Here is a 24,108-nt window from a genome sequence, read left to right on the forward strand (position 1 = left end):
GAATTTGGATCCTTTTCTGCAAAGCCTCTGCAGTCTCTTGAAGTTGTTGCAACCTACATCTATAAATAAACTTCAACTCAGCAGCCAAGACCCTGATGAAAATACAGAAGTGAACCAGACCAACAACCTGAGTTCACTTAATAAATGACTCTGACATGACATGGTTATTGATATCAATAACTTATTTCAGTACCATTTTCAACCAGCTGTGGACACTGCAATGATTTTGCCTGGAAAACATTCCCTTTCTCTTTCAGAAATGGCCTTCTGGGGTGTGCTGCTTGCCTCTTCTCTCCATCTGACAGTGGAGGACACAAATTTGTCATGACAAGGAACCTGGTACATATTTAAGGCTGTCTCTCTCTTTCTGCAGATACCAATTCAGCCTGGTTGAGTACCAGGATGCTCCTGAAGTATCTTTTCCTGTCCTGAGGTCATTTCTAGATTTTTCTTTCAAACAGCTTTCACATTTAGAGCACAAAATAGAGTGCCCTGGTCGAACCTGACTCTCTACCAGATGACAAAACATTTTCACCCCTTCTTCTAATAGGACCTGCAAAAGAAGTCCCCCTTGGCTGGTTTTGGGGGATCTCTTGCCTGCCTGCTTGAGACACAAAGGACATGGAGTTCTGCCACAAAGTCCAGCACATCCAGTTGTAATCCCTGTCACAGAAATCCTAAAACACTCCACAGGAAAAACTGGGTTTTGCCTGATGTAAAGTGCAAAGCCCCATGCAAAGCACAGCCCCTGGGGTTTTCCTGATGAGCTGAGACTCTGCACATCACAAAGTTGAGTGCTCAGGCCAAGAGGGGGCTTTAAAATTTTGACAGATTTTGGATCATTCCCTGGGAACATCCACTGGTGCTCTTCAGGAGTGTTACACAAACTTGGAGGAAAAATTCCCTCTGTGTCAGGAGGTTCCAGAGTGATAGCTATGGAAAGGGAAGGGGAAATCACTCACCTCACCCCATTTAGTGAAAAAAAAAGAAAAATCATCACTAGAGAATGTACATCAAAGCCACTATAGGGAGCCTGTCACAACATTTCTGTATCTAGCAGCTTCACATAAATATCTGGGTACACTATTTCCCCTTCCACATGGAACTTAGATGAGAAAGGGGCCTAAAAAGAGCAGACAGTGGGTTTTGTCACTCTCAAAAGAAATCCTTTTCTCACTGTACTGTCAGTTATGGCAGAAAAAACATCATGCACCATCTCAGCCTTTCCTGATTCACTGCTTTAGGCTGCAGTCATTGTCTCAGGCATTCTCCATCTTTTCCCCCAGCTATTGACAGAAAATTACAAGGAGCTCCCAAAAAATCATACTGGGACATCTTGACACATCTGCCTTTATTTCCCTCACAGTTCAGAGTCACCTTTGCCCTTTGAGGTTATTCCTTTGGAATTTCCTCATGTTCTTCTGTCACCTCAAAATGGCCTAAGCAGACTTCAGTGAGGATGAAACCTGCAGTCCTTGAAACTAAATAATTTCCTCTAAATAATTTCCTTCACATATAATATTTCTTTAATATTCTTGATCAATTTTTGCAGCAGAAGGATCTACTTTTGCTTTGCTCTTGCACCCATGCTACAGCACAGGCACTCTAGGTGCCAGCAGCACTGTACCCCTAAGATTTTTTCACCCCAAATACTGGAATCATGCATTTCTATTCCATGACTGTTCTTTCTTACTTGTGGGTCACATTCTTTCTCAGTTCAGAGACTTCAAAACATTCTTGTCTAGTGCTCCAATGCTCAGTAGATACAATCATTGTTGCTGCATAGATTTTAATATTTTCTAAAGCAGTTTCTTGGTACTAATATGAGAATGCAGACAGCTTTTTACTGGTCCAGAACTGAATCCTAAGTTTCCTGCAATCTGTAATCAAAAGCAGCCAAGACTTGCTTTTAAAATACACCAGAAAAGGATTCATTAAAATCTCAAGCCAGGTTCTTCCAAAGCATGTTTCCCTCAAAACTGACATTTTCTCCAGGGCAGTGCTGCCTCTTGCTGACATCTCACTGTGAACTACACCCACTTCTTGAGAGCTGCTGCTTTTTCTCCCACTCTGCACTCTCTGATCGTGCTGGGGAGGCAGGAGGCAGCCCTTAGCAGGTCCAGCCTGTCTCACCAGGTGGCTTCTTTACTACAGCCATCTGTGAGCTGTCCCTCAGCCAGCCAAACTACTTTGTCATTCCTATATTTGACTCCTATTTTGACCCCAGAAGCTTGGGAGTTGGATGTAAGTGTGCACTCAGTGCTGGGCCTGGAGCTTCCAGGTTCCTGCTCAGCTCAATCCATGCTCTCCTGGTGGACACCCCTGCCCACCAACCTGGCAAAAGACTGTTCCATAACGTCCAAACAGGATCTCTGCATGTTCATCACCTGCTGAAAGGGAGTTTATTACAGTTCAGCAAGAAGAAAGCCTGAGGCCGCCTTTCTACACAGTAGAGGGAAAAGAGGAGCTGGGAGCTGCACAAGTAAAGAACTGGGATCCCAAGAGTAGCAGTGGATTACACACTGTGACAAGTACAGGGGGAAAAAGGGTACTGAGACAGGAGAGGAGACAAGCAGATCATAATAAAGGAAAATAGTCACATTCATTCTTTACACTCAGCTTGCCCAAGCTAACCAGCTTTTTTCTCTTAATTTGTATTTACTTTCCAAAAATCCATTTGGTTCTCCTCTTATCCAAATGACTACAGCATAAGCAGCCTGGGTTCCAGTACATGGACCTATAACTAGTTCCTATGGTCTTTAGCAACCTGCACCTTCATATATAAATGACAGAAATACAATTTTGTCCAAATCTCTCTTCTATGTGAAGCTTTCCTTTCCTGGAAGGTTCATTCTCTATAGGTACTCACTCCTGGAACAATTATGCCAGTAGTAATTTTAGTCCTGCTGAAGCCTGGCTGGTTTTAATTTCCCCACAAATGTACTGATGTGATGTTATTCCTGGTATGTACAGCCCAGTATAAGCAAATTTGTTCATTTGGGCCAAGTTTGCCATGAGGTGGAAGGCAAGACTCAATGCTAGGTAAGCACACTGTGAAACACACACCTGTCCCTTGCTCAGAAGACTTCTTCCTAGGTCCAGGTCCTGGGAATTTGAAACAGTATCTACCATATCCTGCATTGCAGGATCTCCCAGGGACTGAGGACAAGCAGGGCCATGGAAGTCTCTCAGATGAAGATGTCTGAGGTCTTGAAGAATTTCTTTTGCTATTCAGTAGGGCTCAACAGACTATCATCTGCCCCTGGAGATGTTTTCAGATTTCTCTCCTGTATTTTCTCATTTGTTTTTTCAAGGTCTTTATGATTCCCAATGTATCTAATTGATAGGAAAATACTCACAGCAAAATATTTTTATACAGTCTACAGCTTTTCTACATAATTCTTCCAGAAGACAAAGCTTAGTTTATTAACTTTTTTCTTTTTCTGAGTTGCTAGATTACTTTCCTCATTAACCTGTATAATACGCCCTTGATTTGGAGCTCACTAAACTTGGAGAATTATTTTATTTTGTAATGCAACTACAAAGTTTGTTTTAAAGATGAAACACAGACATTTAACCTCTCAAAAACAAAGTTTGAGCCTGCAGCTTCCTGTATTTCTGCCTAAAGATAACAGACCTGATCCTGCAGGTTCTTCACTCCAAAGGAAACCTCTAAAGTTTAAATGGGAATTTTGAGGAAGCAAGTGAAATATGGCTTCAAATCCCTGCTTCAATCCTGTCCAAGGGCACAATAAATTGCTCTCAGGTTGGGAGTCTAATGAAGATAAAGGGAAAGGAATCCTCCTCTCAGTCTGGCATCCCAGTGCTGCTAATGAGCTGCAAGGGTTAGAGCAGCAACCAAAGCACCCATACACCCTCTAAAGGAGGCTGTTTCAGTGGGAGCAAAGCTGAAACAAAATTAAACACTGCCAGCCCCCCATCTTTCATGTACATCACTGAATATTAACTTTGTGTCAAGGTAACAAGCCACAAGCTGTTGTAGCCCCCTCACTCCCCCCAGAGAGGAAATCCCAAAGACAAAGCTCAGCTGATGACAATGGAGCAGAGGACACATCCAGCACAGCATAACCAGTTAATTTAGGTAATTCTCCTCATTTTCAGAGTTCACATTTCTGAATACCCTCAGTGTCGGAGTTTTTAATCCAGGTGACATTTTTCAGGGCACAAACAGTGTCCTAGTCTAAAAGTGCAACAAAACCAATGTTTATCCAGCTAAGGGAGTCCCGTTCCCTCCTCTGAACATCTCTCTCCTGCTCAGATGTGCCCTGCAGACACAATTAGTTTTGAGTACAGGGGAGGTTAAATTAGGATTTGTTTAAAAGTGGTGAATTTTTAAACCTAAAACTGGCAACCTGGGCCTTACATTTCTAGCTTTATGGTCTTCCTTATGAACTGGTCCAGCACTGGAATTGTGCTGTTCAGTTTCAGTCCTGCAAGTTACTCTTTCTAATCAGATTACACAGTTTGCTATTGCTGCAATCACCACATATCCACCATCTCTGGGTCTCTACCTGTTACTGTACAGTACCACATTTCACTATTAACAACAGACCATGTAATGAAACCAGAAACTCTGAGGAGAAAACATCAACATAAACAAGCTTTGGGGCAGATGGAGAGAGAGGGAAAGCAGTTATAAAAATGCCCTCAAAGCCTGTTTTATAAAGAGAGCGTGCAGATATTATACTCTAATACACCTGAAGATAATTGCATTTCAGATTTCCCTCCCTGTTGGATTGCTGATGAGACAAGCACCCCTGAGTTCATGTAGTCTAGTCACAAACACCAATCCAAGCTTTAATTAAAAAATAAAAAAATTAAAAGAAAAAGAAAGAGAGATAAAGAAAAAGAGAGAGGAAGAACAGGAGGAGAAGCAGACCACAAGGGAATATTTGGCACGTATACTAAGTGTGAAGGCAAAGCTTCAATTATGGAAAATCAGCCATCAGATTGCTGGGGGAACATAATAAAAAGGCTATTCAGCTAGAGAAATGAAGTATATCTAACATAAGAAACAGGACAGGTAGTGATGATGGAGCATTGGCTTTGTCCCAAGTTAAATTTGACAGTGGATAGCATTCAGAGTGAGAGAACAGCTCAATTAAACCAGGAAGGAAGGGAATTACCTCAGAAATGACAAAGCAGATGCTGTCAATCCACATGTCATGAATCAAATAACAATGAAGAAACACTCAATTTTCCACATGGTCTGGATGTGGTTTTGCCACACAAAATAAGGTACATTGTGCACATTGCTGATGCCAAGACCCGAGCAAATTTACCTATTACCGTTTGAATCAACTAATGACTTACTTTTGTTGCAATAGTACATTCAAAGTGTTGCAAATAAAAGCATCTCCTGCTGCTTCCACAACGCTTGGCAGACTCTCTTCTTGCTCTCTCCTGAACTTTACCCAGCCCACTTCCCACCTACCAAGTGGCTCTTCAGCATTCTATTCATCCCAAACTCATCTCTCCTTTACTACACTCCCTTCTCTCCCTGCTCCCATCTTTTTTCACCTTTTCCTATGAAACCTTCCATCTTCACAACACAGTTCATCACCCAACCCCACTCTTTTTCCAGTCTCCCCTCCTTAACACCTTCTTATAACAGATACAGCAAGCCAAATTTTTTAGAGAAGAGTTTGTAATGATGAGCAAAGCCCTCTAATGCTTTGTGGACCTAACTCAGCTGGAAGCATCCCAAAATTTCCAATTTCTCAAAAGTCACAAAAAAGAAACCATACTACAAGACACAGAAATTAGCAAGAAATCAAGTGCCCTTCATAGTTTGCTGTCTGTCCAACGCCTGTTGATTACCCAGGCTGGATGCATTTCAGTCTTATTAATGCAAGTAGTGTCTATCAGGGCTAAACATGCAAAAGTGACTCAATATTTAAAATTGTAGTCAGACACATTTAAAGAATTGGCTCTTGCAATCATGAATGAAATACAGCAGCCTCATAATTCATGCCAGCCAGAGCACTCAAGGAAAAGCTATTGTATGAAACTACTGGGAGACATTTCTGATTATTATTAAATCAGTCAGGAAAGCCAGGGCTTAAGGCAAAGGTGATCAGAGTCCTGCTGCTTCTGGAGCTACAGCAACCCACGCTGATCCCCTTCAGGTTTCCCAAATCCACACAAAACTCCATGACCAACATCTTCCCACACCAAGGTGAAAAATTCCACACTTCCACCTGCACACCTGCAATGGCAAAACACCAGGACAGACTAAAACACCTCAGCCTCACACTGCAAACTTGACTTCTGCAGTAGCTGCATGGAAGGCTGATCTGGGTATCTGGATGAGAACTTCCTACACACAGCAGCACTAGCACAGGGAATTAAAAATCTGTGCCCCTGATCCTCAGAACATTAGGGACATAAACAGGATTGAGTCTCTTGCATAGGTACCTTCAGGATAAAACTCTTTCAAGAGAAGAAGAATTATTTTTCTATTAAGTACATGTGCTTAAATATAAAAATAAGCAATTTCTATTGAAGTATCTGCCATACCATGATGGGAGCAGCCTTCTCCTCACACACACCTCTTTTCACCCACAAGCAGCCTCCTCAGCCTCCTTCCCTGGTCAGCTGGAAAGGCAAGTGCCACCTCAGCTGTCCTGGGTCCCTTGGGCAGGAGATATCTCCTAAGCCTGCAGGGAATAAAGCAAAATCACCATCCTGCCATCCTCATCACATTGCTGGAGCCCACAAAAATTCCATCCAGGACCAGATCTTGTTTGGTTCAGTCCCTGGGAAGTGCCTCTCCCATGCACAGCAAATCACTGATTTCCCAATCCCGTTTCAAAGCTTATCCTCATTCTGATTTAATTAATCAGGCAGACATCATCTTGGTGTGCCACAAAGTTAGCCAAGGAGACCAAAGGAGGAGACCAAAGCCACCTTTTTGCTTTCTGGTTAAAGCTTGTTTAAGAAATAAAAAAAGAAAAAAAAAAAAAAAGAAGAAAAAAACCCACCACACAACTGAGTTTAAGAGTAATCATTGAGTTTCCCCATCCTTCTAGATAATACTTTCCACTTTCAGATCACACTGTGTCATCTGGATGAGCACCTTATCACCAGCCAACAGGGGGAACTCAGTGTTTGTATTTATATTTGCATTTATATGGCATTTTCATACACTGTATCTCAAGCCACTGACAGAGCAATGAATCAGAGGCCTGGGGAGGGGGAGTGCATGCATTGCAGCAGCAGCAGCACACAAGTGGAACAACTGGAAACGCTTTGGGTGCTAATTAATCTTGGCTGCTCTAATTCTCAGAGTGGAGAGCCTGACCTGACAGATTTGGCTCTGCTTTCCAGGGTGGAGGAGAGCTCAGAGAGACAGCTTTTTAAAAATTTGCTTTGGCAACGTCTGACACAGCATTTTGTTCAGAGGATGGGCCCAGCACCCTGCTCTCTAATGACAGCACCTGTCGTAGCTGCTTGACTAAAATACTGCAGCAGACTATGGGGTGCAAGTAATGTTTTCTCTTATTTGAGTACATGAATAGAGCACATTTGAACTGTTTTAGAATTTAGATCAGTTCACTTAGTGTGAAGGCATGCTAAAAAAAGAAGAAATAAATTAAAATATGATAGTTATTATATAAATAAATTTAAATTCTAAATAAATGTATTATTATAATAGATTTGTTTATTCCTATTTTTAAAAAATAAAATAAATATGTCTCAAGATGAAAAAACAAGCCAAAGCCAATAAATCACAAAAAAAGAAAAATGGTTCTCATCACTCTTTGATTCAAGATCCAAGGCCAGTGACAACTGCCAGGAACAGTCAGATCCATCCTGCTGGAGGGACCAATCCAGTGACCATGCCACTAGTGCCCCAGTCCCTGGGGCTGTGCCAATGTGCTTGCTTGCTTCCCACAGAAACAGAGACACTTCCAGGGTCACTAAAACTGCCCTGCCCTGCACTGCTGGTTGCTGTATCCATGAGGAATGCAGGATTCCCACAGGACAGCCCCTTTTATCCCACTGCAAGGAGTCTCCCAACAGCCACTTTCTGTGCCTCATGCCAAGAGGTGCCACACCAGGGGCCCAAAGAATTCATGTTTCTCATTCCACATCAATCCTTGCACTCTGCCCCCTTCACACCAGCAAACTCAGTTGTACTGCCAAGGCTGCAAAGTGCTCTGATTAATTGCTCTCATTACCAGCTCATTTTTTAAATTTCCCTTCATTTTAATGCAGAACTTTTCTCTGGAACCTTAGCTGTAATAAGTAATAAGCAGTAATAAGGATGAAAACAGGGCAGAGGGGCTGGCAAGAAGCAACCACTTCCCAAAGGGAGAAAAATGAGAAGGAAAGCCCTGAGAAGAGATGAGCTAATGAGGAGCAGTGACAAGGAAAGTGACCTGCTGGGTGAAGCCTGCAGAGAGGCATAAAGGGTGCTGGTACTCACCAGGGGAACAGTAAGCAGCAGCTCTGCAGAAGAGCAATGTCCTACAACACCTGGAGAAACCCTGCAGCCCCTGCCCTGCTTCTGATGCTGCTGGAGAGGTCAGGGTAATGACAGGGACCTCACATTAGGTGACAGGAGAGGGGAGTTTCTCTATAGAAATGGCATATTTCCAGGAGGATTTTCTTTGGGATAAGTGAAAAGTAGATGAAACCCCAAGCAATTCTCAGAGGTGAATCAGAGGACTTGTTGTGGACTTAGCAAAAGCATGGCAAACCAGCAACTCTCACTCTCTCTTCACCTGAACACTGACAAACACACCCTTTGGAACAGAATGAATGAGACTGTAAACTTGAAAAATCAGTGGAACAGAAATGTTGTTTTTCCTGAATAGATGAAATGTTGAAGTCACTGAGTACAGCAGTCCCAGGCTATTATTCAGATGCACAACCAGTAAAAAGGTCCATGATGATTGGGTTTTATGGACTCTTTTCTGTAAGAAAAGAGTAAATTTCTACATCAGGCTCAGACAGAAAGAGAGAGAGAAAAAGGAAGAGAGAAAGACAGAAAGAAACAGAGGAAGGAAGGAAGGAAGGAAGGAAGGAAGGAAGGAAGGAAGGAAGGAAGGAAGGAAGGAAGGAAGGAAGGAAGGAAGGAAGGAAGGAAGGAAGGAAGGAAGGAAGGAAGGAAGGAAGGAAGGAAGGAAGGAAGGAAGGAAGGAAGGAAGGAAGGAAGGAAGGAAGGAAGGAAGGAAGGAAGGAAGGAAGGAAGGAAGGAAGGAAGGAAGGAAGGAAGGAAGGAAGGAAGGAAGGAAGGAAGGAAGGAAGGAAGGAAGGAAGGAAGGAAGGAAGGAAGGAAGGAAGGAAGGAAGGAAGGAAGGAAGGAAGGAAGGAAGGAAGGAAGGAAGGAAGGAAGGAAGGAAGGAAGGAAGGAAGGAAGGAAGGAAGGAAGGAAGGAAGGAAGGAAGGAAGGAAGGAAGGAAGGAAGGAAGGAAGGAAGGAAGGAAGGAAGGAAGGAAGGAAGGAAGGAAGGAAGGAAGGAAGGAAGGAAGGAAGGAAGGAAGGTTGTTTGCTGTAGGCACTATACAGCCCCTCCAGTTATGACAATCAAGTTAGAAAAAACAAAATCAAAACCACAGGTGTTGAGCGTAGTTCTCCTTTCAGTATAGTTTTTAAAGACAATAAATAGATCAGCTGATGGATGTTTGTCAAATGCTTCAGAAATAACATGGGCATGGACCCAGTTCACATGATCCAAATTAAAAGCTGCTACTGAAAAACAAAGTGATGTACCAACTCTAGTTCTTTGGGATTTCCCAGTTCTTATTTTTTGCCAATTAAAATTAATTCATTAAGATTCACAGTATGGAAATCCCATGATCCCTCACATGTCAGGTTGTGGTTTTGTTCAGAGACAGAGGCAATTCCTGCAGAAAGCCCAATCTGACACAATCAAATACATCTTGTCAAAGCCCAGCTAATCACAGCCTTGCACTTAATCTCATCAGCTCTTTCAGTTTACCCCAGACAGTTTTACATCTGGGGATTCTTGGAAAGCTCAATATAACCTAGGATTCAAATAACACACATCACAGCTTGTTCCTCAACTTGCTGCTGCTTTCTGTAAATATGTCACTAATCATTAAAAATGACATCATAATTTGACATAAAAAGTTTATGAGAACTCACACACATTCTGCAAGTGTATAGGGTTAAAACGTGTGTTTGCAACCCGGGTGTGGCGTGAGAAGCACCACAGAGGTATCAAGATAGACTGAGGAAGGTACCTGGTTTTCTGATACTACTTTTTGGACTCACCATTTTAAAAAAGTTCCCCAGAGTTTAGCCATGCATGCATAAGATCAATAAATTCCTCTCTGCTGTTGAGAATGTTCTTGATTTACAAAGCACCTTGATGAGATTTATTAGCTAAACTTATCGATCTAATTATTTATTTTGTTTGGACAGGATCTAAGACTTAAGTATTAGTGTCAGTTGTTGGATTTCCTACAGAACAGGAGGCAGACTGAACATGAGGCTGATCAAAGCTCACACTCCCATCTTTTTCTTCCACAAACATCACTCCATCCAAGCTTCCCTGGTGCCACATGGTGCGGGGTCACCTTGACCCAAATGTTGTATTATAGCTGCACTGTAAAATATTATTCTGTCTCGGTGCTTTTCAGAGATATGAATGAGTGGAAGATATTTGCCATTAAAAATTTAAACCAGGTAGAATGTCATGGCTGTGGAAGTAAAGTTCCTCAGAAAGGAAGGAGAGTAGATGAGAAAAATCTCTTCAGAGGAATCACTGCATCCTGCTGGGGGGTCAGGGTGGTGGTGCAAGGAATAGCAATGCCACCCCACTGCTTTATTTACACAGCAGAGAGCTACTTTTGAAGGGAAGGAAACTGAGAAGCTCTGCAGCCTCTCAGCAGGAGGCTCTTGAGGAGACCAGGAGGGTTTTGCAGCTCAGAGAGCTGTGGAAAGGCTGTCCCTGCTGAGCTCAGCAGCCACCAGAGTTAACCTGGGCTCTTTGGGACTCCCAGCTTGTCCCAGCCCCAGCTGCCACCCATGGGAGTACTGTAAGTCCCCTCTTATTAATGAACAAAGTATGGGGTTTGCTGCTTTAGTGATTAGTGGCACTTCTGCTCCTGCTTCCCAGTAGTCCCACTAACAAATCAGCAAAAGACATGACAGGCAAGCCCCCAGATGCTCTCATTAAAAACTTCTTATAATTTTAACAATATTTAATGGAGAAAGTATTTTTTAAATATGCAGCTGTTTTCAATTTATTCTAACCTTCAAAGCTTCCATGCCTTCAAAGACAATTTCCACTCCTGTGAATTATTATTTAAACCAAGTATTATTAAATAATATTAAATCCGTTCATTTGCAACAAAAATAATTAAAGTCACACTAGGTATAAGAAGAAGAAGATGAATGATCTGACCTTTTAATTAAATGATTAGCACTAGTCAGCAACAACACAGTGAAGTGACAACGGGAAAGTGATCTCTTTATGTCTTCACTAAGAAAGGGAGCAGGACACCATCAGCATTTTAATCTTTGCAAATTGTAAGTTATAGAGCCACTCACCTCAAAGATCATTCATAACAAAACCTTCCAAGCTCAGCAATAGAGACATCTGCCATATATATATGTGGTAAAACAGCTATATTCAAAAATGATCAAGAGAAAAAAGGTCAGCCTGTCATATTTTGGTGGTAGTTGTCTTCAAGCCTATTAAATGTATCTTCTGAAACAGAGGGACTCTGTTCCTGACTCTCTGTCAAAGTCATTATGAAAGTGAGTGACCAAAATGTTTAGATGTGTACCCAGCTACTCAGTGAAAGGTTAAACTGGAAGTGAAAGGCAGATTGTAGGGCTTTATTCCCTAGTTGTAACTCCACAGTTATAAAAATAAAGGCAGGGGGAAAAAAAAAAAAAAAAAAGAGTGGGGGACAGCACACAAAGAAAATGAAAGCTGGTTTAGGCAAAGTATATTTCTATATTTTGAATCATAGCTTTCAAATTGAATTAATTCCAGCTAGAACAATAGGTTATGCTCTTCAGGTTATTTTAGCCCAAGGAATTTACAGGTTTTGAGTGTTTATACCCTGAATGAAGCAGAGCAAAAAGAAAATTGAAACTTACAGATTTTTTTCATTTCAGCTTTGTGAGTTATTTCTTAAATAAACTCTACAAGCTGCAGCACACAATGACACTCAAATATCTGCAGTAGCACTATAGCAAATAGCCCTGAAGTGTAAACTACCAAATATAGAGACTTCTACTCTTTGCTTGTAAACCAAGTAGGTGGCAAGAGTATATCTCATGGTGAGCTGCATTTTATATTTGGTTTATACTTTTTTAAGTCATTCTTTTTAAACAGGTCTAGTAGATTCTTTCTAATCTAATATCAGGAATTTTTTTTCACACCTTTTTCTAAGACCAAATAAGTCCAAGACTGTAACTTCTGACAACATTTATAGACACTTACACAGTTCTAAATTAAGCCTAAACTGTGCTTTTCTTTCCTTCAATAATGTTCACCCCTTTAGCTGAGATCAAAGGCAGTACCAGTTCAATGCCTGAGATACCTTCCAACAGGATACTGTGCTTTACACTAAAGGAGAAAGAGACTCAATGAAATTGAAACTTTTTCATCACCTCTTTTAAATATCCAAGACATTAAAATGCATGGCTTTTTTATGGGTCAGGTGGAACTTCTTTAAATCCATTTTATTGTGCCAGCTTCTACCTATACATGGTTTGTACTACTATGTTTATTTTTGTGATCTTTTTTTCCAGTCTTTATCACATAACAGTGATATATATATACAACTACCCAGGGATGCAGACCAGCAACATAACTACAGTAAGCAATATGCATATCTGTGTTTTCATAATACCTCATAGGCTCATGGTTTGTTTGCTTATCTGTTTTTTGCCAACACAGAAATAACTTCTGCTCCATTAGAATAATTTCAAATGTAGGAAAACATATTCAGAAAAGAAAAAAAAAAACTATTTTATTTTTATTTTATTTGAGCCATATTCTTAGAAGTCTGCAGCATATACTCAGTTCTACGTCTTCACAATAAAATCCACCTGAACACAAAAGTGAAATGAGCTGTACAGCACTTCCATATCAAAAGAAAGCAGTAAAAGGTCTATTTAGTGAGCTCTGCTTGGAGTCTGAATTCCACTACAGCCACCTTCCTCTGACAAGGCATTTTTAACTAGCATAATGTCCAACTCTTTGATATTTTCCCCTTTTGTAGCTATCTAGAGACAAAATAGGCTCAAAAGTATAAACTATAGAGCTAAAAATGCAAAAATCCTGAAGGGTTCTCAGAAGATTCAGAACTGCAGCATCAGACACGTGATGCATCTCTGTCAAGTCAGCTCACATTCAGACACTTTGTTCCTCCACTATTTAATTGCTAGGACAGAAAAAAAAAAATCTATGGTTCTTTGCTATCCTAAGGCTAATTTCCAATATGTTGCTTTGAGACTTTGACCAAGATGACAGCTGCTTGCCAGTGCCAACAAGTTATTGGCTTTTGTTGATTTTTTTTTTGACCTCTGTAACAATAACGCATGAAAAAGAAAGAAAATCAACTTACCTCTTCATTTCTAACTTATCAGGGCTTTGTTATCTAGCCCTGAAGTGAAAGAAATTATATGCACTTTCCCACATTTGTTTCTCATCTTTGCAAATCCCAGTGGCTCCACAGTCTCAAATGTGAGATAATCTGTAGATCAATGAGGGCGGATGTAAAACTCTTGCTAAGCCATGTTTTCCCAGCTGGGGGTAAATTCACTTGCCTGTATGTAAAATTTCCTAATTAGAAATGTCAAGTCTCTGTTAAAAGCTTCCAGAAATTGATGCCAAGCTCTACAAAAAGTTAACTGTTCCATAGCTGGGTCTCATCTGAGTAGTCAGGAGAAACTTACCCTGTTTTTTATCATAAGGGGTTTGCTGTCCCAGGAGGATCAGAGCTTTTGTTTCACTCGGGTTTTGGGTGTCCTTGGAGGAGAGGTGCTCGAGTCCCAGAAACTCATCAGAGCCTGAGCCCAGTTTCAGCAGAGCAATTAAGAAAACCCTTGATTACCAGCCCACTCATACAGCCCACAATATTTTTCAGTTCAGAGGGGACCACGGGGAGTTCAACCTATGTGATCCACAGGTTATACACATGGCAGCAAAAATCAGGGGGCTTGGGGAATGGGGGGATGAGGGGGAGGTCAGTGCTTATCTGTGTCCTTAACACTGGTGAAATTTGATCTATTGAAATCCAGATATGTCTGGTGAGGGTAATGTAACACACTCAAAATTAATAACCTGTCCTCCAATTATTACAAGTTTTCCATCATTCTGTCATATTTATGGTCTGGATGGGTCTTTGGAATGTAACCAGACTTCCTAGTTCTCACTGTCATTTGAATGGAACTCTTATTATTCAGAATGACTTGGTAAAATTGCAGAATGCTGACACTGCTGGAGTGGAGAGACTTTAAAGATTTGCACAGGTAGAGTCCCAACTTTCCATCCCAATGGATCCCACTTATGCTGCACAAACCATGAACAGGTTCATGGAAGTCACAACAAAAGGTGTACAGGGTATAATGCCAGGATCATGGCCATGGCATTCCTGTTACCCCCCCCTTTAACTATGGAATTATGGTCATGATAAAACCTGATGCCTGGAATCTGAAATTTAAAAAAGCTTTAGAAATGGTAGAGAGAAAATCAAGACAAAATAGTCACACTCAGCCTCTTCAAAGAATAAAGCCAACTTGGCTTTTTGTTCTCAGATTTTTTCTGAACTGCAGGTTAGAAAGAGGACTTGTTAATATGAGTTACCTTATTAGTTGATCTTCAAACTGCCATCAGCATTTGGCCTCATTCTAATAAAATACTCCAAAGCTTGGACAGTGTAAGCTCTTTCCAGTAGACATTCTGGGCATTAGGAAACTCAGAAGCCCCTGCCAGCCCCCACCCCATCCATGCTGCTGCCAGCCTCACTTTTAACACCAAAGAAACACAACAAGAAGCCTCATTCCTGCCTGTTTAACCACAGAGAAATACTGAGATCTCTCCAAACAAAATAATGCCCACAGTCACCTGCACTTTTTTGTGTATCTGAGCTTTCACATACACTATCAGTAATCATCCTCCCTGCTTAGGCTGATACCTACAAAATAACCTGTGTTTCACTTCCATTTGCAGAGTTCCAGTTATTGCCATGATTAGGTGGTGAATAAGTGTAAGGCTTCAGGCCTCAAGTGCTATTCTCTCCTCATGAACAATCAAATGACTGCACTGTGTGCTTCATGAAATGGCTGGATAGCTTAAACTTGTGCTCATTCTTTCTCTCTCCATAAGAAATAAAAATGATGGGGAAAAAAAAAAAAAAAGTTAAAGTAGCTTTTTTTCACACTTTAAGTGAAATAACAGGCTGAAATGTGATGTCTTTGCCACAGTGTGAAATGGGTTTCAAATAATAGGACGACATGAAAGTGGATGCCACAAATGATAAGTAAAATGTTTCCCAGGAAGACAGCAGTTTCATTACAGGAGGCAAAAAATAAACACATCTTCAAAAAGCAAATCGATTTTGACTATAAACAAGGGTCCAAAGGATTGTTCAAATGCTCACCATTTGACTCCAGTGCTCATACATAACAAATATCCTTTTGTTCTCTTTCATTCCACCTGCACATAATAGCCACTTAGTGGGTTTCAAAGACAAGTAATACAATAATTGAACAACAACAAAAAAAAAGAATTAAAATGGGGTATGTCTGCAGTGAAATTTCCATTTAAGAAAAGGCTACTAAAACCTGGTTAACCTGCCCTTAAAAGAATAAAAGTTAAACAGGCTCTAGTGGCAGTAATTAAGAGTAAGGGAGATCCTTCTTCTGGCATCATTATAAAATGCAGGCTACAGTCACAGCAGAAAAATAAAAAAAGAGTAAGCAGAGCACAGTCACCCAGGGGAAAAGCAGTAGCTAATGTTCCCCTTAGCAACATTTGGAGACTACTGGGAGGAGCCAGGAATCACTCCTCGGCTCTAGGGGATGGGAGCACACAAGAGGAGAAAGAGAAAATCCCCAGCTGGACACTGATGGTGATGCTGCTTGTGTCATTTCTTGTGGTTACAACATTGCATGTCTTTTAATAGGATCTTCCCCCAGTCCCAAACCCCAAATAATCACCACAGAAAAGGCTTTGTGCTGAGAAAGGAAGAACTGAGGAGTTCTAAATGAAACGAATGCTTAGGAATGTTTAGGAAACATGAGGAAATGAAACATTTGCCTGTTTGGAATAAAATATTCTGGAGCAGGATAGACCCATGATTTCACCCTTTTTCCTTGCTGTGTTTCAACACCTCCCCTCTGCCTATCCCATGGCCTAAGGGCTCCCCAGCCTTGGCCACACTGTCCCAGCAACAGCCACCTGGCACAGCAGGGGACAGAAAGCCCAGCAGAAATTCAGCCTTTTTGAGAACTTGAAGTTTAAAACAGTTGTTGTCTCCAGCAGAATGAAACCAGCATGTCACAGATAGCTGGATGGGGCTGGAAAAAATATGCTCTGGAAAAAATATTGCTCTGCCCAGTGGCTGAAAGATCTCCCAGGGCCATCCTGCTGCAGAGGAGCTAACAGGTTTGAGTGGCAGACTCCTGGGTGTCTCTGTTGGCATCAAGTCTTCTGTAACAGGCATCAGAATTGTAGTCACTGTCATGGGGAGCCTGATGTAATTAGCTACCAAGTGAACACATGTACAGCACTGCCATGGGTTAGGTAAACAGGGAGAGGAAGCAAATGAGGACAATAAAACCAAAGCCTTAAGCAGAGACAATTAAGGATGCATCAATTTCACTCAACACTACACCATCATCTTCAAAACTAACTTTGACAAGAAATCTCAGGTTAGCCAAAACGTTTCTAACCTCTGGCTCTTTGTTGTTTCACAGCTTGAAATCAGTTGAAAGCAATGAAACCCTTAACACCAGTATCATTAAGGGAAAAAAAAAAAAAAAAAAAAAAAAGGCTAACTAAAAAAAAAATAATTCTTAGCTCTCTATATCAAACCCAAATTCTCCAGTGTTCTTCACTTGTTAAAATTAGCCATGACCTATTAAGCGAAGTCATTGTCACAGACAAGAGAAAATGCCACATTGTCAAAAAGTAACTAAAATATTCTGAAACTAAGAAGAAAATTGCAATTTGGGGAACTAATTCTCCTTTCTCTCTAACTGCAGTTTTCACAGATTTTAATTAGATAGCTATCATTCTCATAATCACTACTGTAATTACAGAGAGTTACGAAATGCTGGAAGTGTTTCTTTGTTATTCAAAATTAAAAGAAAAAAATAGAAAAAAAAAAAAAAAAAAAGAAAGACAGAGAGACAGATTTTTAGAAACCTCAGGTTTCTGTTGGCACTTGGTGATTGCAAGAATTAAGCCTACACAACAAACTCTTCCCCCAGAATACACCCAGACCCCCCATGATTTATCTGCAGGAAATTCAGAAGAGGAAAAAAAGTGTGTATGGGAGTGGGATTTTGTCCTTTGTGCTCAAATAATTTGGTTAGATTGGTTTTAGTAACAAACAGAAAACAAACTCATTGAGAGAGCTCTGTCTCCTCATCTCACCTTGCACATGGTAGATTTGATGGAAAAAAGCCTCAGTTTGCAGCATACTGCAACACAGCCTAAAAATTTCCAGCAAGGGTGTGGACACATCTCTATTTGACCGAAATCCATCTTCTGGCAGCAAAACATATGAGCAGCTTCACACAGAAGTACAGAATGAGTGAAATGCTTTCAATAATGGCCATTAATGAGTGTAGCCTGCCCTCCTGTCATCACACTGACATGGAGAACACTTTGCAGAAGATCACAACAGGCCCTTTAAACTGCAAAGGGAATTTTACATCATAAGGCAAAAAAGTAGCTGATCATTCTGAGAGTATGAAAGTGGCACAGTTATTTTGATTTTGACACAACTTTTGTGCTATTAAATAGAATAACAGCTCTAAGCTGAATAATGAAGATCCTTTGAAGGGTCCACTATTTTGCTTTTCTTCTCAAAAAAAAAAAAAATTTAAAACCATGCATCCAAAGTACTAATGAGAAACTGAAAATCAGCCTCGGAACCACAAGGGAGTCAAAACCTCCAGAATAACTATTCCATTCCATTAATTTTGGTTTGTTTCTAAGCATATAAATCTCTAGAAAGAATTGTTACTTGTTACCCTGATATTCCATCCCTTCCATCCCAGTTCTTTATTCTCAAAATCAGTATGTCCCAAAGCAGAGTTATGGTTTTTTTGGGGTTGTTGGTTTTGGGGTTTTTTTTGCCCTTTCCTCATACAGCTCAGAAGTCAGCAGAGGGTTGTTTTTCTCTTTCATCAAAACTGCAAAGATCCAACCTGGTGACCCTAAAAACCACCCCTGATAAGCAAAAAATAAACTTCCAGAACAAGGACTAAGTCGCTCTAATTAATTCAGTGGTTAATTCCTCCAACAGGAAGCTTATTCTGTCATTAAATACAAGACACTGAGTTTGATTCAGCACTGGAGAAACTCAGTGCAGCATCTCTCCCCAGCCTAAAATCCAACCTGCTCTAGTGAATTATCATCACTATATATTATTTGTTGCCTGGAGAAGCCATAGTTATGAAGCAGCTCACAGCTGCTCCTGTGGCAACAGTGAGAGCAGAGCTCAGTCCTAGAGCTTATCACACAGACCTGACTATCTAGGAGATAAGATTATCTTCCTATTTATGAAAATGTGAATAATTTTGAATTATTCTAATAAACAAAGACCAGAAAATATGAAGACATCAGGTGTGAGGCACTCTCGTGAAAGATATTCAAACTCCAACTTGGCATGAATACTGCTCTTGGAAATAACACACTTACTTCATTCAGTTCCGTGTTGGGAAAAATCAGGAGCTTCTGCAGTCCAAAGACATCTATTTATTTGTGTTCTTCAAGCCATCTGAGCTTTGGGAATATATGCTGAAGATTTGAGGTCAATATGAAATATTCCACAGGTCAGCTGCAGAAGTCCAATATTGTTTCTGAAAAGAGAAAACAAATGCTTTTCTCCAAGCAGCCTTCAGCCTTTTATTTTTATTCATTTTCCTAGGGGAGTATGATTAAGCAGATGTTATTTTAATAAGGTTTTTAATTAAATATTTGTGCAGCAAAATATTATTTGCCATAGATTTCATCATATTTCTTTTGAGATAATGCATTAGAAGATAAACCTTATCCACATTTATCCTTTAACCAGAGTTCTGAAGCTCATGCTTCCTGTAAACAAATGCATATTTTGTCTGCAGCTTTCTATATTCTCACTTTTGTCTGGCACTGTGCTGTGAAGCAAATAGATTGAGAGATGCAACAATATGTATAACCCTTAGCTTAGCTGTTATCACAAGGAAAACAGTTACTGTTGCTATGGTTGTTTGGTCAAACTGTCACCCCATATCAAGATGGTTAGTATTCACACTTGATAAAAAGATAGCTTAAAAAAAAGAAGAGGAAGGGGAAAATAAAGTAAAATGCTTCTAGAAGACAACCCAGCTCTCATCTAATCTCATTTCAAATCTGCTGTGTTAATGCTAGCCAAATGTCTATAACAGAAATAATAAAAGAATTCAAATAAGGGCAAAGTGAAAAATAAAGAAAAGTGCAACATCAATGTGTATTTTATCTGATTACGGTGATGCTCAAATTTTTATTTGTGAACCACCCATAAAGTGTTTTCAAGGTCAGGAAAACACTGTCTGAAAAAGCCAAACAAACCAGGGATGATTTTCAAGTACATCTAAACTGCATTAAATCTCTGTGCTATACACTCAAGAACCTGAAACCAATCCCATATGAGACTATTATTTCTCAGCATCTTGTTAGTCCTGCTTTTCACATAACCTTGTGAACTACTCAGCTTTCTAAATAACTACCTCAGCCCTAGAGGTCTACCGTCAACTTTTATGATTAGACTTGGAAATTTAAATTAAACTTTGTTTCAAACACAGCTGTACACAGCAAGTGTTTCAAAGTATTCCTGCAAGGTAAATTTTCAGACAGTTCAACAGGACGAACAGCCAAATACGTGAGCAAAACCAAAATTAAACAGATCCCACAACAAATCCATTCACCTGAGCTCAGATACAAGTACAAAGTGCTTTTAATTCACAGATCTCATAACAGTGGAATTGCTACCCCCCAGTGAGGGCCAAAGAGCTTTACATAAGGAACAAGTCTTCCATTAAACATAAGCACACAAGAGATCACTAATGTATACTGACAAGATGCTTTTTGCTGCTTTTTCCCCCCCTTACCAATTTTTCACAGAAGCCAGGCTCTGGTTATGAGGCTGGTGAGAGCACATCATAGCACTGGGATTTGCCCTTTCCACAAACTCCTTCTGGTGCTTACCCCATGCTTCCATCACATAGTGTCCTTCCTTTCATGCTCCAAGGGCTCAAAAAGCTTCAGCAATCCTGATCCTATTTGCTTAGAAACTCCAAATCTTCCCAGGTGCCATTTTTCACCTGTATCACCCCCATGAAGGCTGCTTGCTAAAGGGAGACACGTGCTGTGGTGGTAAAAAAGAAACTTTTTCTGCTTAGCAGAACTTTCAAAGCCCAGATGAGAAACTGGGACACTCTTTTCTTCAGCCCCAGCCTTGCTTAACACCAAGCTAAATACTGCTCCCCAGGGACCATGAGTGCAATGACACCCTGCAACCCAGAGACCTCTGTAAGGGACATCACCAGCTTCTCGGTCTCCATCCTGGTCCAAGTCTCCTGAGCACTTCTCATTATTACAAATAATGTACTGATGCACTTTGCTCATCCAGCTACGTCTGCAGCAAGACACAGAAGGTTGCTAGAGGAGCCTATTTTCCTAAAAATTCATTTGCTCTGCTGTCTTCAGGAAATAGGACACCTGATTCTGCCCTTCAAGGTATAATGGAGCCAATATCTTATCTGTTAGCTTCATGGAAAAAGGTGAGAGAGGTTGTATTACACCATTCTGAGGATAAAGAGCAGAAACTGTGCATGCAAAGCACTGATCTGTGCCTACTGCTGCAGATGCACAAGTACACCTATAAATAAAGGTGGGTTTATTTAAAAATTGCAACAAACTGTGTCCTTTCTGGTGTCTTAAGACAGATTCCTCTCATTTTACACAACTAAAACTAGTAGCTGCTTCTAACAATTTCCTAAAAATTAATGCAAAAATGGTGGTTTAGGCGCAGTCGTCTTCCACATCAGAAGTGACAGCTATTACTTTGCCTCTGCACATTACTGCTCTCCAGCTCTCCAGCTCCCAGGTGAATACAGATTAATATACACCACAGCAGCACTGAAATTCAAAAGTGAAGCTGTTATTAGAAAGATAGAAGCTGAAGGGTACAGAGTACCACCTTGTCCTGGTAACACCTACATCCTAGTCAAGTACTCCATATTTTTCTAAAGCCTTTTTTTGGCTCTATCCTAAAGCTCCAGATTTTATCTTGGACAAATCTCAGTCTTGATTACTGCAGTTCATAAGTTGCCACTCGCAGGTTTGGGAAAGCTAAGAGAAAAGCAGGATGCTGACAGGTAAGAGGTTTATAGTTTTTGAAGGAGTGAGGGGTAGGCAATAATAGGTTCTCTGGAAGCAGTAACAGCACAGTATATTTAAGTGTAAATAGAATAATCACTTATATCAGCAGGTAGGCAAGGCTGCCATTTGCCCTGACATTAATGTATTTATTGAGTTAGTGTTCCTGAACTCAGTATACTAATTTATTTTTTACAGTGATTAGACCCCACTAGGAGAGAAGAAAGGTGTGAGATTGACCATCTATCTGACGAGCAGCACTTCCACCAATTCATTATAAGGCAGTCTGCAAAAACATTCTTCTCTCTCTCACACAGTGTCAGTGCCACTTAACAAATCAGGAAAAACAAATGCAAAAGAGGAAATGCATCTGAAATGTGAAAGGAAGAAAGTCCAAGCAAGTAACTATTTAAAATGCTATTGCAGATCTTGCTCAGACATATCTGTCAGGCAAAAGGATACGAACAAGCACTTTGTTCTCAGTTCTCTCTTTCTCTGACACAAACTCTAAGCTCTACAGAAAAACAGAAAGCTACTTCAGCTTCCATCAAACCTCAAGACAATTTTCAGCTATAAGAGAATTATGTAGTCCAGAATACAATATAAGAAAACCCAAGTATGATATGTTGCTCACATTAAACTACCCCTCTAAGTCTGCCTGAGCTTTCTGTTGGTCATGCCAAGCACAGCTCTGTACATCTCCCTCCAAGCTTTGGTAAATGTAATAAACTCTCTTGGAAGGTAAATAGGTGGGAATGTTTGGAGTGAATTGGGCAGGGGGACTGGGAGAGAAGCCTGTCTGACCACACTAGTATCCTGTGTGTGCTCTGAAATCAAAGAAATATAGATCCTTTTCTAAGCTAGAAGCCAGCAAGGAACTCCACTGTAGCAATGGGAGGGCAATAAATTTAGGAAAAGACAACATAAGAAATGGGAGCCTAAGAACAATTATCTTTCCAGGGCATTACGTATTCAAACAAGGATGAGAAATTACAAAGGCCAAGTGAGCTCTAGTGTGTCAACCTATTAAAGTTACTTCATGCATCATGGAATGAAGTGAGAAGGACACGAAGTTGGAGGGAAAAGAAGCTGCAACACAATGGTGACTGTAGGACCAGGCAGGATGGGGATGAGCTCTGAACTGTGTGAACAGGGCCATGTCCTGCACAGGTACAGTTACTGAAGAATAACATCTTGTTAATAAAAAAAGGCCACCTCTGAACTTACGTAGCATCTTCTCCCAACTCTGCCTGAACATGTAAAGGTGGTTTGTTTTCTGTAAATAAACAATAAGCTTTTTCCTAAGAAGCAGGCTAGCAGGCAACCCCCCCCTTTTTTGCCAAGCTGGAAAACGAGCGCCTTGCCTCTTTTAGGATTCCACAAATGGCTCTGTTCTTGCTCCCCAGCACCAGCTCAGGGCTGGCAGAACACAAGTTCCTCTGCAGACCATCCCAACTCCTTTTATTTTTCATTTTCTTTCTTCTGGATTTCACTGCTCGGGCAGAGACCCCTCCAGCCACAGGGGAGGGAGAGGCCGCCAGGTACCTCATGGCGTCCCGCAGCCACCAACATGGCGGCCGCCTGAGGTAAAACACTGGGAGGTGACTGCCACGGAGATCTTCAAGAGAATTTTACCAAGATTTTTGCTCTAAAATCCAACAGCTTATTCAGTTCAGCAACAGACACTTTCTAGGTGATCCCCTGAAGCAAAGAACTTATTAAACAAACAGCCAAAGCCCCAGGGCTGCGAGCTGCCAGTTGTGGCCTTCGGGTTTTTATTTCCCGCCCACTCCGGCGTTTATCAGAACAATTCACAATCTTCCTTCATGCCATTTTTTAGCAGAAAACGGCAGACCCGTTCCACACAGCCTTAAAATTCTTCTCATCCAGGTGGAAAAACTAAACCAACCTAGGCTGCGAGGGGAATTTTTACCCCCTTTGCAGTAACACGTGTGAGCCCACACCTGCTCCTCCTGGGACTGATCCACACAGAGACCCTCGCGCAGCTCCCTGAGAGGGAAGTGCCAGGGGCTTCTGCAACACATGGTGGTAAATGTCAGATTTGAGCTATTGGAGCTGTAAAAGCTGAGATCAATTGATGGCTGACATTTAAAAACAAAGTTCTACTTGACTTCACCTGGCAGAGGTTCAGTAGTGTCCAAGGCACAGATGCAGAATGAGCCCACGCATGGGAGAGGAACCCACCTGTCAATTCCAACAACTTCAGGATTCAGGATTGAGGTACCAGACTATAAAAGGTGTTGCAGACATATGCACTTCTAAATCTGAGAAGACACACACCTTTTTGCATCTTGTTTGACTCGTGATGCAAAAGGCAGAAAAAATAGCAATTCAAGTGGTAACGCAGCCCATGCAACCCACCATTTGGCTCGTAGCTAAAATAGGGAATATTTTCTGGGTACTCTTTACAGAGTGAAAAATTGAAATTGTTAAGGCCAAAGCGGAACTAAAGAACTGATAATAGAGAGGGAATTAATCCGAGTAACTTATAAAGAGAC

Source organism: Heliangelus exortis, chromosome 14, assembly GCF_036169615.1.
Source record: "Heliangelus exortis chromosome 14, bHelExo1.hap1, whole genome shotgun sequence".
Taxonomy (NCBI): Eukaryota; Metazoa; Chordata; class Aves; order Apodiformes; family Trochilidae; genus Heliangelus; species Heliangelus exortis.